This window comes from Puma concolor, chromosome D4, assembly GCF_028749965.1.
Source record: "Puma concolor isolate L17-30 chromosome D4, mPumCon1.1.hap2, whole genome shotgun sequence".
Lineage (NCBI taxonomy): Eukaryota > Metazoa > Chordata > Mammalia > Carnivora > Felidae > Puma > Puma concolor.
Window position 1 is genome coordinate 35,707,009 of NC_141679.1, and position 16,055 is coordinate 35,723,063.

At 34.3% G+C, this 16,055-nt stretch overlaps 1 protein-coding gene across 1 annotated transcript in view; it reads right to left on the reverse strand.

Annotated features, from left to right (window-relative positions):
* PTPRD (protein tyrosine phosphatase receptor type D) overlaps positions 1-16,055 on the reverse strand; it is a 2,237,777-nt gene that overhangs the window by 1,392,192 nt on the left and 829,530 nt on the right. Inside the window, exon 5 of the mRNA XM_086685253.1 lies at positions 3,503-3,544. The gene's annotated coding sequence lies outside the window, so the exon portion shown is untranslated. The remainder of the gene's footprint in view (positions 1-3,502; positions 3,545-16,055) is intronic.

Here is a 16,055-nt window from a genome sequence, read left to right on the forward strand (position 1 = left end):
TAAATAAATAAACATTAAAATGAATGAATAAATAAATAGGGGCATCTGGGTGACTCCGTTGATTGAGCTCCCAAATTCAGCTTAGGTCATGATCTCACGGTTCATGAGTTCGAACCCTGCATCAGGGTCTGTGCTGACAGCTCAGAGCCTGGAGCCTGCTTCAGATTCTGTGTTTCCCTCTCTCTCTGCCCCTCCCCCACTTGTGCATGTGTGCTCTCTCTCTCTCTCTCTCTCTCTTTCTCAAAACTAAACATTAAACAATTTTTTAAAAGATGAAAGAATAAATAAATAAAACAATCCAGTTATAAAATGGGCAAGCAACATGAACAGACATTTCATCAAAGATACAGATGCCACATGAGCACATGAAAATATGTTCAAAATCATTAGCCATTAGCAAAATTAAAATTAAAACTATAATGTGATATCATTAACACCTATCAGAATTATAAACACCTATCAGCATAACATAATCATAGGACTAATACATATGCTGTTCATTAGATGCAAGCAAGAGGATCTGTCCACACTCAAGGTATGAACATCAAGAGGCAGGATCATGGGAGCCACATTAGAATGTGTTCACAATGTTTGTTATATAAAATGTAGAACACATATCAGAGTTACAATAAAAAACAAAAGTCACACATATATCTAGGTATACTACATAGAGATAACCACTGTTAATGATGTTGAATTTTTTTCCAGTCTTGTATGTACTCTTCTTGAAGCCTATCCCCTAACAAAAAGATATATAGATCTTAAATATATACCTTCAAGAACAAATTGGGTGGATTTTACTTTCTAATTTCAAATCTGAACCTTTACTACTACTTTCAGTGTTTTAGTCCTATTCTTGACCTCTTTCCACCATCCTGTCTTTATATTTGACTTTATATTTGACTTTATATATTGATCAGTTCATCCTCACCGTTCAAGATACTTGAAGTGTCAACCCCTCCAGGAAGCCAACTTAATTGAAATGCTTTTCTATATGGCCCTTTATTGGAACCTCTCCATTGTACTGTTACCACATTGTTTTAAAATGATGTTCACATGTATCCTCCCTTCTAGATTATAATTCCCTTATACAGCAGAATACACATCTCTTTCTTCTTTTCACCTTTAGCATCTAGTCCAGTATATATAATACATAATAATTTCTCAGTAAGGAAGTTGAACTGAGATACTGAACTAACAACCAAGTATGGGTATGCTATGAAGATATAGTTTTGCTAAGCCATCTATATTTTACTATGTGTTTTTCCATCCTTGAGTACACTAACAAAACCTAAAATTAAATTAAGGAGATTCAAAACACTCTTACACAACATAAAAACCCTCTTATCACATGCAACTCTTTAAAAAAGGAAGCAAATAGAAAAAAAAATCAAGAAATTTGCAACAACTCTTCCTTCACTAGAAAGAGTACCCACCCAAAGATGAAGACAAATATTATTGCACATGCTTACATAGCCTGAAATTTAAAAATGTTATTAGAGTAATTCCTCTTGCATTCACAATATGATTGAGACGATGATTAAGAAGTTTCATGCAAAATCCATCTCATTATAAAAATGGGAAGGGCTAGAATAGCATTTAGTTATGTGACAGGTGGAAGAGTTTCTATGGACAATTTTATAATTTTAATACCCGCACAACCCCTGTGATAATTATTAGTAAATTCATTTTGAATTCATTTGAATTAAGTTGTCCAGGATTCCACAACTAGTTAGTGAGAGAGCCAGACTTAAAACTGGAAGGCTCAGTTTCAAAGCCACAATCTTCCTATTTCTTTACACTATGAGAACACCAGGAAATACCATAGTTTTCAGTTCATTACTAGAAACGTTGTTCCCTAGAAAAAGAGGGAAAAGAGTAGTAAAGACTAACAGCAGGCTTGAGTTTGAGGCTACATATCTATGGGAAACCATGATTATTTGCATTGTGTTGTGTTTGATTTCGCTCCCTGCCAAATGTCATGCCAAAGCCTTGACACAACAGAGATTTGTGCCTGCAGCCATTCATTCTGTCTGGCAGAGCACATCAGCTGGCATATTTTACATGGATATTCTGAAATCACACCAGTCTCTGAATAGGTACTGAAAGTGACTAAGAGAAAAAACTATATGAAAAATAGAGTCAGGAGTCACACTCCAAACAAAACAAAACAAAACAAAAAACTAGAAGCATGTTTCAATTTTTAAAAATCAATTATTCATATATTGAATATTATTTATGTGGATATGCTTTTAGACGTTTATTTTTCATAGAGAACTAATATGCCAGAACACATACAGTATGTTTTGGGCCAAATGTAAAATATAAACATGAGTATATAAGTGTATTTCCCCAAGTATTATGCTTGCATAAAATAGGATATCAATTGTTATTGAGATATATATCTACATTTTTCTTATAACCACAAACCTACTTTCCACTTTCCTTTAAATATAAAATGAATTTTTCACACAAAAATAATAAAAGAACTGCTTCACCCATTTCATTGTGGGGTGGAAGGATGCAAAATAGGGTAAATGATCTAGAGAATTTTAGAGAAACTATAAGCAGACATCTGTAACTCCATTCATTATTTAAATACCTCCAAAGAAATGGCAAACTTTCTTTCAGTACCTTATCCTAGAACTCAAATTCCATATGTGCTACTTTAAGCAATTTTTTTCTTGCTACTTCCTCCATAGAGAAGGAATGGCTTTAATAGCTCCTGTAGGTGGGATCCATTTCCAGCTCCTTCTTCTTTCTCCATTACTATCCCTAAGAATCTTAGTTCCTTTTGTCTTTACTCCTGGAGTTCCCACTATGTACTTTTTATTCATTGTATAATTTTTCTTTTTGGCTCCCTCTCAGGATTCAAGGTTATTACAATTCATGATATTTATAATGTTCTTTTCCACATTTTTTTACAATAATATTCCATTTGAAATTAAAGGCCTTATACTCTCCTCCTTAGCTTTCCTGTAGTGCATTTATATAATTCTTACTGAGCTTTATGTATCTTGCTGTTTGCATCTTCTTCTCAAATCCACTTGTAATTTCACTATCTGGTCCCCCCAAATCCTAGGCACTAAAGTAGATCTTGACTGATATAATTCACTTTCATATATTCTATCTTCAATAACTGAATCATCAGGGTCATTAAAGACTAGTTTACACAACTTCCATTAAACTTTGAATAGTATCATTCTTTTACTGTCAAGGGCATTAGTTATAACTATTCTTTGATTATGTGTTGTATGGATTAAGACTTTCATTGCTCAGGAAATGATATGTGTTTAATAATCAGATTTTTGATTCTGAGGTTTTCTCACTAGCATCATGTTTTATCAGCTTAGTTTATCATGACATGAACATGTACTATAATTGAATATATCTAAACACATGACAGTAATATAATTACTATAACTTTTTTACTATTAAAACATTTTTTATTTATATACTTTACTTGTGGAGAATATTTGAAATATACTTTAAATGTGCATACCTTTGTCCAAGGCACATCCTGCTGTGGTCTCAAGACAGGAACCTATTGTAAAAAATATATATATATAATGTTTTCATTAATACACTTAGTATAACAGATTGAGAAATACCAAAACATAAAATTAAAACAAGAACATGTTTTAATGCTCAACCATTGCTCAATATTAGTATCTATCTATTAACTTCCAAAACTACTTTTGTATTTATTTTTTTGCTTTAGTTCATTAAGGAAAAAAGAATAAGGTATAAATATTCTAATATACTTCTCAATCTGAATCTCTAAATGAACTTTATTCCTTTATATCTTAAAAAAAAGCATTTTTTTTCCTAGAAAGAAACATAGAGGTAGATTCAGTTCCTGATACACAACAATTTCAGGCAAAAACTCAGATAACACTTATCAAAACTGCTAAATGAATTATTATGTTCTGAATAGGAAGATGAGGAAGTAGGTTAAACAGGTTTTATGACAATAAAAATCTTATAATATTTGTTCATCAAAATTGGCAATGGAACATCAATTAAGTTAAGAGAATCATTTTCACAGTCATAATAATGTTTTAAATTTTCAGGCAATGAAACTAGAATGTATGTTCAGATAATAGATTTAAACGTGTTCAAATGAACTTGGGTACTTCAGAAATCAAAAGAGGAAACAGAATCACATATTGCTGCATAAAAGACCCATATTTCCGTGATTTCTTTCAATTTTATTATTCTATTAGAGGCAGCGTCCTATTTGCAAATATGTGGATACCCATCCACATAAAATCACAGATCCAAATGTAAGAATTATCATTGCAAATGTGACAACGTTGATTACAAGAACTTCAATTAAATGTAATATCAAAGAACCACTTACTTTGTCCATATTTTTTGACATTCTATCTACTTGAAATTTCCAGATGTGAGGGGGATAGAAATCAGAAGGCATGAACTTCCTTGTGATCTCCACCAGTATGTTATAATAAAAGTTTTACCATGAATAAATAAATAAATAAATAAATAAATAAATAAATAAAATATATAGCATGTATAATGTAAAAGTACGTTTTTTCTTCCATATTTAAAGTTCACAAACTCAAAGAATCTTAACTCTAGAAGACACCTGAGTAAACTCAATTCAAACTGTGAATTAAGGGATTCCAATGTTATATGGAAGTGTCACACAAGTCCCTGGATAATCCAAGGGAATCAATCTTTTGGGTCACGCATAATTTTCCCTCAGCCAGTATTCAAGTACAGCGGATGTGGACACAAATGCAGACACATGCGTGCACACACGCGTGTGCGCACACACACACACACACACACACAAATTTAGGCTATTTTCTTTGTTCTATGGCCAAACCTAGAAGATCACATTTCTTAGATTTGAACCTTAGCCCCTGAATTGCTAGCTATACTGGACAATTTACAAAACCATTTCTGAGCCTAAGTTTGTTTTACATAGAGCGAAGTTGTTGCAAAGATTATATGAGCTAATATAAATAAATTGCTTAGAACTCTTCTAGGACATAGTAAGTAGCCAATAATTGTTGGCTATTTAAAACTACAAGACATTTGAAAAGTAAAAATTCTTCAAAAACCCTTTAAAATTATTAAATAATTTGGACATTTAAAAAATATTTCAAATGATATTTCTAGTCTACTAATCATCTCTTGAGTATGAAAATCTCCATTTGTATTTCTTATATTTGAATATAATTATAATTATATTTTCATATTACAATTGTGAGAAATAATTTGTAAATGTAACTATGGATGACAAACTTCATTCATGAAAGAATCACTAAAGAAATCAAAGTAAAAGTGGCATTTTTTTTCAATGAGGCATTTTAAATGGTTATTTAACATCTGGAAATCTATGTTCTGTATTTTACTCTTGGTCTGGAATGACTAGAAGAACAGAAAATCTTCTTAAATGACAGGGAGGCACTTAACGTTTTCCATAGGTCAGGCAAGAATCCAATTGTCTAATATCCATGAGAGCAAAAGTATGTGACAAAGAGGGGCGCCTGGGTGGCGTAGTCGGTTAAGCGTCCGACTTCAGCCAGGTCACGATCTTGCAGTCCGTGAGTTCGAGCCCCGCGTCAGGCTCTGGGCTGATGGCTCGGAGCCTGGAGACTGCTTTCGATTCTGTGTCTCCTTCTCTCTCTGCCCCTACCCCCTTCATGCTCTGTGTCTCTCTGTCTCAAAAATAAATAATAAACGTTAAAAAAAAAAAAAGAAAAGAAAAAAGTATGTGACAAAGAGACAGTACAAAACTGGATTGTCAGTGTTATTGCCAGGCTATAATAAATTTATCACAGAAGACCTGGTATCAATAAGGAAGAGTTAGATTGACAAAGCAAACAGATAATCTTTAGCTACTTTGCAAGCAAAAAGTGAAACAAAATAAATTAGTTACAGAGAGAGAGGCAAACCATCAGAGACTCTTAAATAAAGAGAACAAACTGAGAGTTGATGGGTGTGGAGACTTGGGGGCACGATGGACATTGAGAAGGATTGTTGGGATGAGCACTGGGTGTTGTATGTAAGTAATGAATCATGGGAATCTACTCCCAAAGCACACTGTATACCCTGTATGTTAGCTAACTTGACAGTAAACTATATAAATCAATTGATTGATTATAAAATATATGAAGATTGGGTTAACTAAGTACAGGGTAGAATTGGAAGGGGGAAAATGACTTGATAAGAGAAAATGAACAACAACAACAACAACAACAACAACAACAACAAAAAACAAAGGGAAGAAAAAAAAAAAAGGAATAAAACAATACCCTGGATAAGGAAAGCACTAAATGCCAAACCTGAAAGGTACACAACATATTTTATAAAGTATGTTTTGATCAGAATCTCTTTTTACAGATCTGGTGGTGGAACTCAAGGAGGGTTGGAGACTAATTCACATCATTTTAATGTTTTAACTCAGGGATATTTTTTTAATTTTATTTTTAAGGAATCTCTATACCTAATGTGGGGCTCAAACCTACAACCCTGAGATCAAGAGTCACATGCTCCACTGACTGAGCCAGTCAGGGGCCCCAGGGATTTTCTACCAAGGCTAATTTCCTAACCCCCATTCTTGTGACAGGGGACATATAACACAGCTGGGGTTAGCATGCTACTAGTTGCTACTGGCATCTAGTGGGTAGAGGCCATAGACACTGCTAAACATCCTTTAATTCACAGGACAGCCCATCACAAAAAAGATTCATGCAGCCCAAATATCAATCATGTGCTAATGTTGAGAAACTCTGTCTGTCTTAGCAGAGGAGGTGGAGCTGCCTCTTACCTCAGCGCTTCGCAAACCTTTCCAAATCATGAGATCAGATCATTTACATAGAGTGACTCTTCCAGGAAAAAGAGAACTGACTTGGTCAAGGTTCTTGAGAAAGGATATTTTAGTTGAAATTAATCTATTTAAACATTGCCCATCTAGCAGTTAATGTAGCCATGTATTAAACACAGGTTGATCAGATGCTAGTCATCAAGATTTTTACACTACATCAATGTGAACTCTATACATAATGGTATTCCCACTGCTTTTCTCAAATGTTTTGCAACATCAGAAAATATCCTAGTAAATTATCTGATTTTATTCTTTAAAAAAAACTAAATTCAAAGTTAGATATTATCCCATTTGAAATAATTCAGTTTAAGTGTCAGGTTATTTACCTTATCATTATTAGAAATTTAATAATTCATCATAATTCAATAGCTAACTAAAATTATTTTTATTTTTTTATTTTTATTTTTTTACTGTTTATTTTTGAGAGGGAGAAAGAGAGACAAAGCGTGAGTGGGGGTAGGTGGGACAGAGAGACAGGGAGACAGAGAATCTGAAGCCAGCTCCAGGCTTTGAGCTGTCAGCACAGAGCCCGATGTGGGGCTCAAACACATGAACCATGAGATCATGACCTGAGCCAAAGTAAGATGATTAACCAACTGAGCCACCCAAGAGCCCCTAAAATCATTTTTAAAGAAAATGAGGTGTTCAATATTATTTTATTTTTACTTTACACCAAATTAACAACTATTTTAAGTGAAACTAAGCTACATTTCTATTTATTATTAACATAAAGATACAATATACATGGCAACATGAAAGAAAACTAATTTTTGAGAACAAGTAAATTGTCACTAATATAAACTAAAATGTAATTTTGCATTATTATTGTTTTGCTCATTTCAGAATACCTCATTACTATCATGTTTCTTAGAATATTTAACCTGTAAAGTATGATGTTTCCTTGATATTAATTTAGTGGGATTCACAACCTAAAAAAACATGCCATGTTTTAGTTGGTAAATTTCCTTCAAGGATATCTGCAAAGGCCAAAAATTTGGGAGAAGAGAATCCTTAAAACCTTTCATCAAATACAGATGAATTTCTACAGCTAAAACCAACATATTGAGAAAACACGAAGGAAAAGAATAGGAGAGTTTCATTTGTGTTGCTATTATTGTGATTCAAAAGAAAGGCCCATTCAGATGGATTTAACAGACCTATTCAGAACATTCCACCCTAAAACATCAAAATATGCATTCTTTTCAGGTACACATGGAACATTCTCCAGAACAGATCACATATTAGGCCACAAAACAAGTCTCAACAACAACAAAAAAAATCTAAGTCATACCATGTATCTTGTCTGACCACAACACTATGAAGTAGAAATCAATCACAAGAAAATATCTGGAAAGAGCAAAAATACACAGAGGTTACATAACCTGCTACTAGACTATAAATGAGTCGACCAAGGAATCAAAGAAGAAATAAAAAACTTACATGGAAAAAAATGAAAATGGAAACAAAATGGTCTAAAATCTTTGGACTGTAATAAAAGTGGTCCTAAAAAGGAAGATTATGGTAGTACAGGCCTACCCAAAGAAGCAAGAAAAATCTCAAATAATCTTACACCTAAAGGAGCTAGAAAAAGAACCAAAAATATTATACCTAGAAAAAGGAGGGAAATAATAAAGATTAGAGCAGACATAAGTGATATAAGAATTAAACAACAACAAAACAAAACAAAACAAACCAGATCAGTGAAACCAAGACCTTGTTTTTTAAAAAGATCAACAAAATTCATAAACCTCTAGCCTACCTCATCAGGAAAAAAGAGAGAGAGAGAGGTGATCACCAAATAAACAAAATCACTAATGAAAGAAGAAATAAGCAACACCACAGTAATGCAAAAAATTGTAACAGAATATTATGAAAACCTTTATGCCAACAAACTGGACAGCTTAGAAGAAATGTATAAATTCCTAGGAACATATAATATACCAAAACTAAAACAGGTAGAAATAGAAAACTTGAACCAACCAATAATCAACAATGAAGTTGAATCTATAATCAAAAACTCAAGAAAAAACAAAAATCCAGGACCAGACAACTTCACAGAGGAATTCTACCACACATTTAAAGAAGAGATAAAGCCTATTCTTCTCAAACCATTCCAAAAATTAAAACAGGAAGAAAAACTTTCACATACACCCTGATACCAAAACCAGATAAAGATACCACAAAAGAAGAGAACTACAGGCCAATCTCTTTCATGAATATAGATGTAAAAATTCTCAACAAAATATTAGCAAACAGAATCCAACAGTACATTAAAGGTATCAGAAGCCACAATCAAGTGGGAGTTATTCTGTGATACAAGGGCAGTTCGATATTTGCAAAACAACCAACATGATACATCACATAAATGAAAGAGAGTATTAAAACCATATGATCATTTCAATAGATTCAGAAAAAGCTCTTGACAAAGTACAACATCTATTCATGATAAAAAAAAAAAAAAAACAAAAAACACAACTTTGCAAAGTAGAGGTAACATATCATAACATGATAGAGGCCTAACGTGAAAAACTCACAGCCAACATCATACTCAATGGTGAAAAACTGAGAGTTTTTTCCCTAAGGTCAGGAACAAGACAAGGATGTCCATTGTCATCACTTTTATTCTACATAGTACTGGAAGTCCTAGCCACAGAAATCAGACAAGAGAAAGGAATAAAAGGCATCCAAATTGGAAAGAAGTAAAACTTCCACTATCTGCAAATGATATGATGGTATATATACAAATTCCTAAAGACTCTACGAAAAACTACTAGAACTGATAAATGAATTCAGTAAGGTTGCAGGATACAAAATCAATGTACAGACATCCATTGCATTTCTATACATGAACAATGAAGCAACAGAAGGAGAAATTGAGAAAATAATCCCATTGCAATTGCAGCATAATACCTTACCTAGGAACAAACTTAACCAAAGAGGTGAAATACCTGCTCTCTGAAAACTATAAGACACTCAGAGAAGAAATTTAAGGCAATAAAAAGTAATGGAAAGACATTCCATGCTCATGGATTGGAAGAATAAATTTTGTTCTAATGTCTATAGTACACAAAGCATTGTACAGATTTAATGCAATCCCTATCAAAATACCAACAGAACTTATCACTGAACTAGAATAAACAATCCTAAAATTTGTATGGAAACACAAAAGTCCTTGAAGGGCAAAAGCAATCTTTAAAATGAAAAACAGGGGCGCCTTGGTGGCTCAGTTGGTTAAGCGTCCGACTTCAGCTCAGGTCATGATCTCAAGGTTCTGGGTCCAAGCCCCTCATAGGGCTCTGTGCTGACAGCTGGGAGCCTGGAGGTGCTTCAGATTCTGTGTCTCCCTCCCTCTCTGCCCCTCCCCACTTGTCCTCTGTCTCTGTCTCTCAAAAATAAATAAATTTAAAAAATAAATAAATAAAAATAAAAAAATCAAAAATCAAAATCAAAATCAAAATAAATAACTCCCCAAAACGAAAAGGTCCATATTTAGAGGAAACTTACAATGGTCATACATGCATAGCTATGCAATGCCATGTACCTAGTATTCTTCCTGTGTTTTGAGCAAAATAAGAGGTGTTCTTGCAAAAGGAGATTTACGTCAACAACTACTTCACCAGAGCAGGGTCACTATTTTATTCTAAAGTAAATCATCACACAATGACTAATGCCCTTCATGCCCAATATGAATGCTCTAAAATTGGACAGAGTTTCTGTTATTTCTCTCTTTATTAACTATTAGAATCCAATAAATTTGTTCATACAATATATAATTTCCAGATATATACGAAGTCTGTAAAATGGCTTACCTTTTCAGCCTATCTTGGAAGAAATTTCACTTCAGTTGTATGTCCTTACTGATATATGATACGATTTCATGAACAAGTTCAATAGATATGCTATATTCCAATGAAAGATGCTATATATGGTATGCAAACTGAACTTAAGAGACCAAATTAAGCTACTACTAAATCGAATGTCTTTGTATCTGCTTGTTATCAAACCAAATGTGCTTGTGGACATAATGCAAATTCAGAATGATCCCTGTGTGTAACATATTTTTCTCTCATAAAAGATGGTAATGATGCCATAATAATTAGTGAATAAGTGGGTAACCCTCAAGAATAGTGTACTGTGTATAATATTTTATATGAGCAAAGCAGAAATTTTAATATATTTGTGGTATTGGCTGAATTGTGTCCCCTCAAAATTCTTATGTGGAAATTCTAGTCTCCATTACTTTTGAATGTGATTTATATTTAGAGAGCATGTCTTTAAAAAGGTAACTAGCTTAAAATGAACTCATTAAGATGGGCCCTAATCCGTTGTGACTGGTGTCCTTTTAAGAATAGATTAAGACATACAGCCATTCAGAGGAAAACCACATTAAGACTCAGAGATAAAAATCCAAGGAAAAAAGCCCTCAGAGGAAAGTAACCCTGTAGACACCTTGATCTTAAACATCCAGTTCCCAGAATCATGAGGAAAACAAAACAAAACAAAATTCTGTTGTATAAGTTTCCAGTGTATGGTTCTCTGTTATGACAGCCCTAAAATATTAATAGAATTTGTAATTTCCAAAGTTAGAGTATAGCTCTACACAAACATGTGACAAGAGATAAATTTTAGCCTCAGTGCTTCTCCCATTTCTCATGCAATAATTGTCTTTCTCTTTCATGGGCTTCTTGCATAAGTAATACTTTTTTGGTGTTCAAGGACTCAAGAGGTTGTCTATCAGTGAACACAACTCTTTCTTGCTCTTTAAATGCATTCTCAAAGCGATCCTCTCCTGACCTAAAGAAACAGTCTATCACAAAGACTAATTACTGAGAACAGCTTAGCCTGTATCTATATTTGCAAAAAGTAAATAATACCTTTTTTTATAAAGCAAGCCTTTTGTGTTATTTTGCTTTGTTAGTAATGAGCAGGTGTGATGAAATTGCCATCTTCATTCATTGCTAGTGGTTGTATAAGTTGGAAAGCAATTTGCCAGCATGTATCAAAGTCTTAAAAATATTTGCTCCTTTTCACCCAGTTATTTCTCTTCTTGGAATCTCTCAAAAGGACTTATCAACAGACGCTGGCAAAAATTTATGAATTGATAATCCACTTCACCACTATTTATACTAACCCTTCTATATCCAAAAAGGAAGCAAGCTAAATATTTTCTAATACATTAGAGAAATTGAGTGTCTTCCCCAGATAAGGAATTATTGTGCTTTTATCTACTTTTTACCATGTTTTCAAAGACAACTTAATGGCATGAGATTACAAAGTGAGTTTTATAATTTTAGGTGATCAGGTCGGGACACAATGGTATTTCATTGTGTAAAACTACATTAACTTCCCCCCAAATCAGGGATTCGGATTCGTTATTCGTTTACTCTGCCAACCTTCTCTCCCCCTCCCTAAAAAAAAAAAAAAAAAAAAAAAAAGAGTCTCCTTTATAAATTTTCTTTTTTTTTTTTTGAACGTTTATTTATTTTTGGGACAGAGAGAGACAGAGCATGAACGGGGGAGGGGCAGAGAGAGAGGGAGACACAGAATCCGAAACAGGCTCTAGGCTCTGAGCCATCAGCCCAGAGCCTGACGCGGAGCTCGAACTCCTGGACCGCGAGATCGTGACCTGGCTGAAGTCGGACGCTTAACCGACTGCGCCACCCAGGCGCCCCAAGAGTCTCCTTTATAAATTAATAAAACACTTAGAATTCCAAGAAGCAGATATGAGTCACTAGGGTATTTCAGCAGAATCCCCCCATCATCTCAGGAGAGCAGGGAAAAACAGGTTACCACAGCTATAATCTGTTCATACAACCTGGTACTGCTTCAATATTCAAGTGACCTGCCTCCTCTTCTGTCTCCGAAATAACTGAAACTTACGACATCCAATCACAATTTTCTTTTCTTATTCTAGGATCAAGAAGTAGTCTTCCTTTGCTCCCTAACAGAAGTATAAGAAAATATCTCATGACATAAGACACAGAAATTTAAAGTAATGTTTTCAATATTTTTGAGAGAAAGAGAGAGAGAGCAGACAGAGTTGGGGAGGGGCAGAGAGAGGGAGACACAGAATCTGAAGAAGGCTCTAGACTCTGAGCTGTCAGCACAGAGCCCAAGGTGGGGCTCCAACTCATGAACCACGAGATCATGACCTGGGCCAAAGTCAGATGCTTAACCACCTGAGGCACCCAGCCACTCCAAGACATTAAAATAAATAAATAAATAATAAAATAAAATAATAAAATGAATAAAATAAAATAAAATAAAATAAAATAAAATAAAATAAAAATAAATAAATAAGTCCTCCACACTTTATTCCATACCTTTGTTATAATGTACCTACACTGTTTTATTCAAACAGTCTAAACCTTGTTGTATCATTATTGCCAAGTGATAGCTTAGTCAATTTATATTTTCAGAAACGTAGAAAAGATTGTAAATGGCACATGGCTATAAATACCAATTCATCCTGTTGAGGCAAGATTATCACCAGGGTACCTGGAACATTCCACCACTCAATTATTTATATAAACTGTGAACAGACATGTGTAGAGCCCTTTTCATGTAGTATGTACATAGAAAAAATTGAAAAACTATATATATGAAAATGCTCTTGGTGGTTATCTCTGAGTGGCAATTTTCTTCTATATATTTTTCCGTACTGATTTTTTTTCCTACTATGACAATGTATCTCCTCTACAAACAGAATCAATGTGTCATTCCAGAGAAGCACTGTGTTAATCTTCTATTCTACTTACTCTGCAAACGAGAGAAATGGGCTGGACTCACCCCAGTAACTAGGCAAATACTGCACATATGCAATATGGCCCCCTTTCCCTGGGCCATAGTGCTCTGAATATCACGTGTTGCCAATACTTAGGGGCCAGGCCACAGTACCCCCCACAGCTAGATACCTTGAATTGTCAAAAGCTGCTTAGCCCTTGTGATCACTCAAACATTGAAGGCTGACTTTCATTTCACCTTCCCAGAGAACTATGTATATAAAATTCTATTTCCAAAATTTAGAATCTACGGACCTGGGAGAATACTGATACATATATGTATTTCAGGAAATTAACCCCCTTTAAGAATTACTTCACTCTTTAAACAATAGTATATTGGCCAAAGTGCAAATTATTTTTGATGCAGTGGCTATAGTGATATCTTGGGATGAGGGTTGCAGGATTCAGGCACTAGTTTTATCATTTATTAACCTGTGTTCTTGGGCAAATCAAATCCTCATTGGGGCTGATGATCATCTGAACAAGCTCCATGAATACTATCAATTTTAAAAGCCAACTAAGGCTACCCACTTGAAAGAAGTGGTCTATGTCCATATGAATAACTAGTTCTATTTTGGCACTGAAATACTCAGTTTGAAGGAGCCAGTAACAAGTTGGGTGCCACATTACACTTTTAAAAATGTGACTTAGGCACTCTTACCGAGGTTTTGAGGGGGATTATTTTAAAATAAATAAATAAAGTTTCTAGTGTGTTATACCCTTAACAGTTTGTTTGAGTTTATGAACATGTTGTGAGTCTGGCAATACTGAAGAAGGGTTAATCATAATATTCTTTCCCTATCTTATTCATGACAGCACTTCATAAATGCCCACTTTTCAAAAACTCAGAACCTAAAGCAACAGAAAACAAATAGAATTAATGTGCAGTGAGAGAGCACTGCCATTACACTGGTTTGGCACATCATTATGCAGAACATAGCATTAGCACCTTGCAAGGAGGGAGGTCGGAGGAAGTGGGTCCCTCATTATTTTTGAGAGCAGGACTTGAGCACCAGTTTTAAGATTTGAATATTCCATTATCATCAGTCTATAACTGGCATTTATGGATCTGTCACCCACTGGATCATCAGTTAATTACATTAGTAATCAGATCTCATTTTCCTTTGTCTTTTTAATTTTAACCACAGAGTTTTGTCCATGAAGGTCACTTGTTTTATGGTACTGCTAATACAGACACATTATCATTAATACTTTAGTTAAAATATTTCTATAAAGCTGAAGGGTTGGTTCCTTGTGAATTTTAATCCATGTTTTTTGAGAAAGAGCAGATCAAGGTCCTAAATTCCAGTGTTGTCAAAAACTCTGGCTTTGGGCAAGTCATTTAACCTGTTTGACCTCATTTTCTTCTTTGTAGAATGCAGTAATTAGGTTTGCAATCTAGGGATCCACTCATTTTTGAGTATTTATAGTTCTATACCTAAACTGTCTTTTAGGAAGAAGAGTGGTAGATGGGAAATTTATGTAGCATCCAGAAGCTGTAATTTATTAATCTTCCTATCTAAGTGATTTTATCCTCATCCCATCCATCTTCCATTACAGTATGGGCTATCATACAAAGAGGAAATTCTGTTTATGTCCCTTCCCCACTAACATCCTAAAAGATATTCCCCATCACCACAGACAATATATAAACTTCTTGGTTTGGCATTTCATGAAGTAAGTAGTTCCTGTCTTTCTCAGCAGTCTCTTCTCCCACCACTAACTCTTATCATCCTTCTGCTCCTGGGAAAACACAGACAAACAAACACCTGCTGCTCTCTGAGTATACCATGTTCTCTTTCACTTCTGTGCTTTTCATATTCCATCTCTTGTTCTTCAAATACTCTTATCTTATTTCTCCTACTGGCTACACCCATACCTCAGGCTAAATCCTTCAGCGCTCAGATTATCCCAATCCACCTTTCCATCCTTCTTCTGGGCTTAGTTGTTTGTCCCTAAAATGTATAGGTCTCATATGTCTTACATTCCTGTATCATAACCCTGTTGTTGCTTTCAAGGTGTATCTGTTTCAAAACACCTGTCAGTTCCCAAATAGAAAGGACTTATTCTCTCTCTCTCTCTCTCTCTCTCTCTCTCTCTCTCTCTCTCTCACACATCTAACCCAATGCCTGGCACATAGTAGTCACTCAGTAAACATTTATTAAATGAATGGACAGAAATTAACCATATGTTTCATAGAATAATTTATTATTTGTTGCTCTTTTTGCAATATAAAAAGTTATACAAAATATAGTCTACTCCCTGTTACCTTACAATAGAAAATTGAACATGCTGGTCTTATAGCCTAATCAGCCATAACATATTAGAGATGGTGACTTTCACTAGACTTTTCCTTATCTTTACTTACTTTTCTCAAAACTTTAATTTGAAAAAAAAAAAGATCAATATAACCT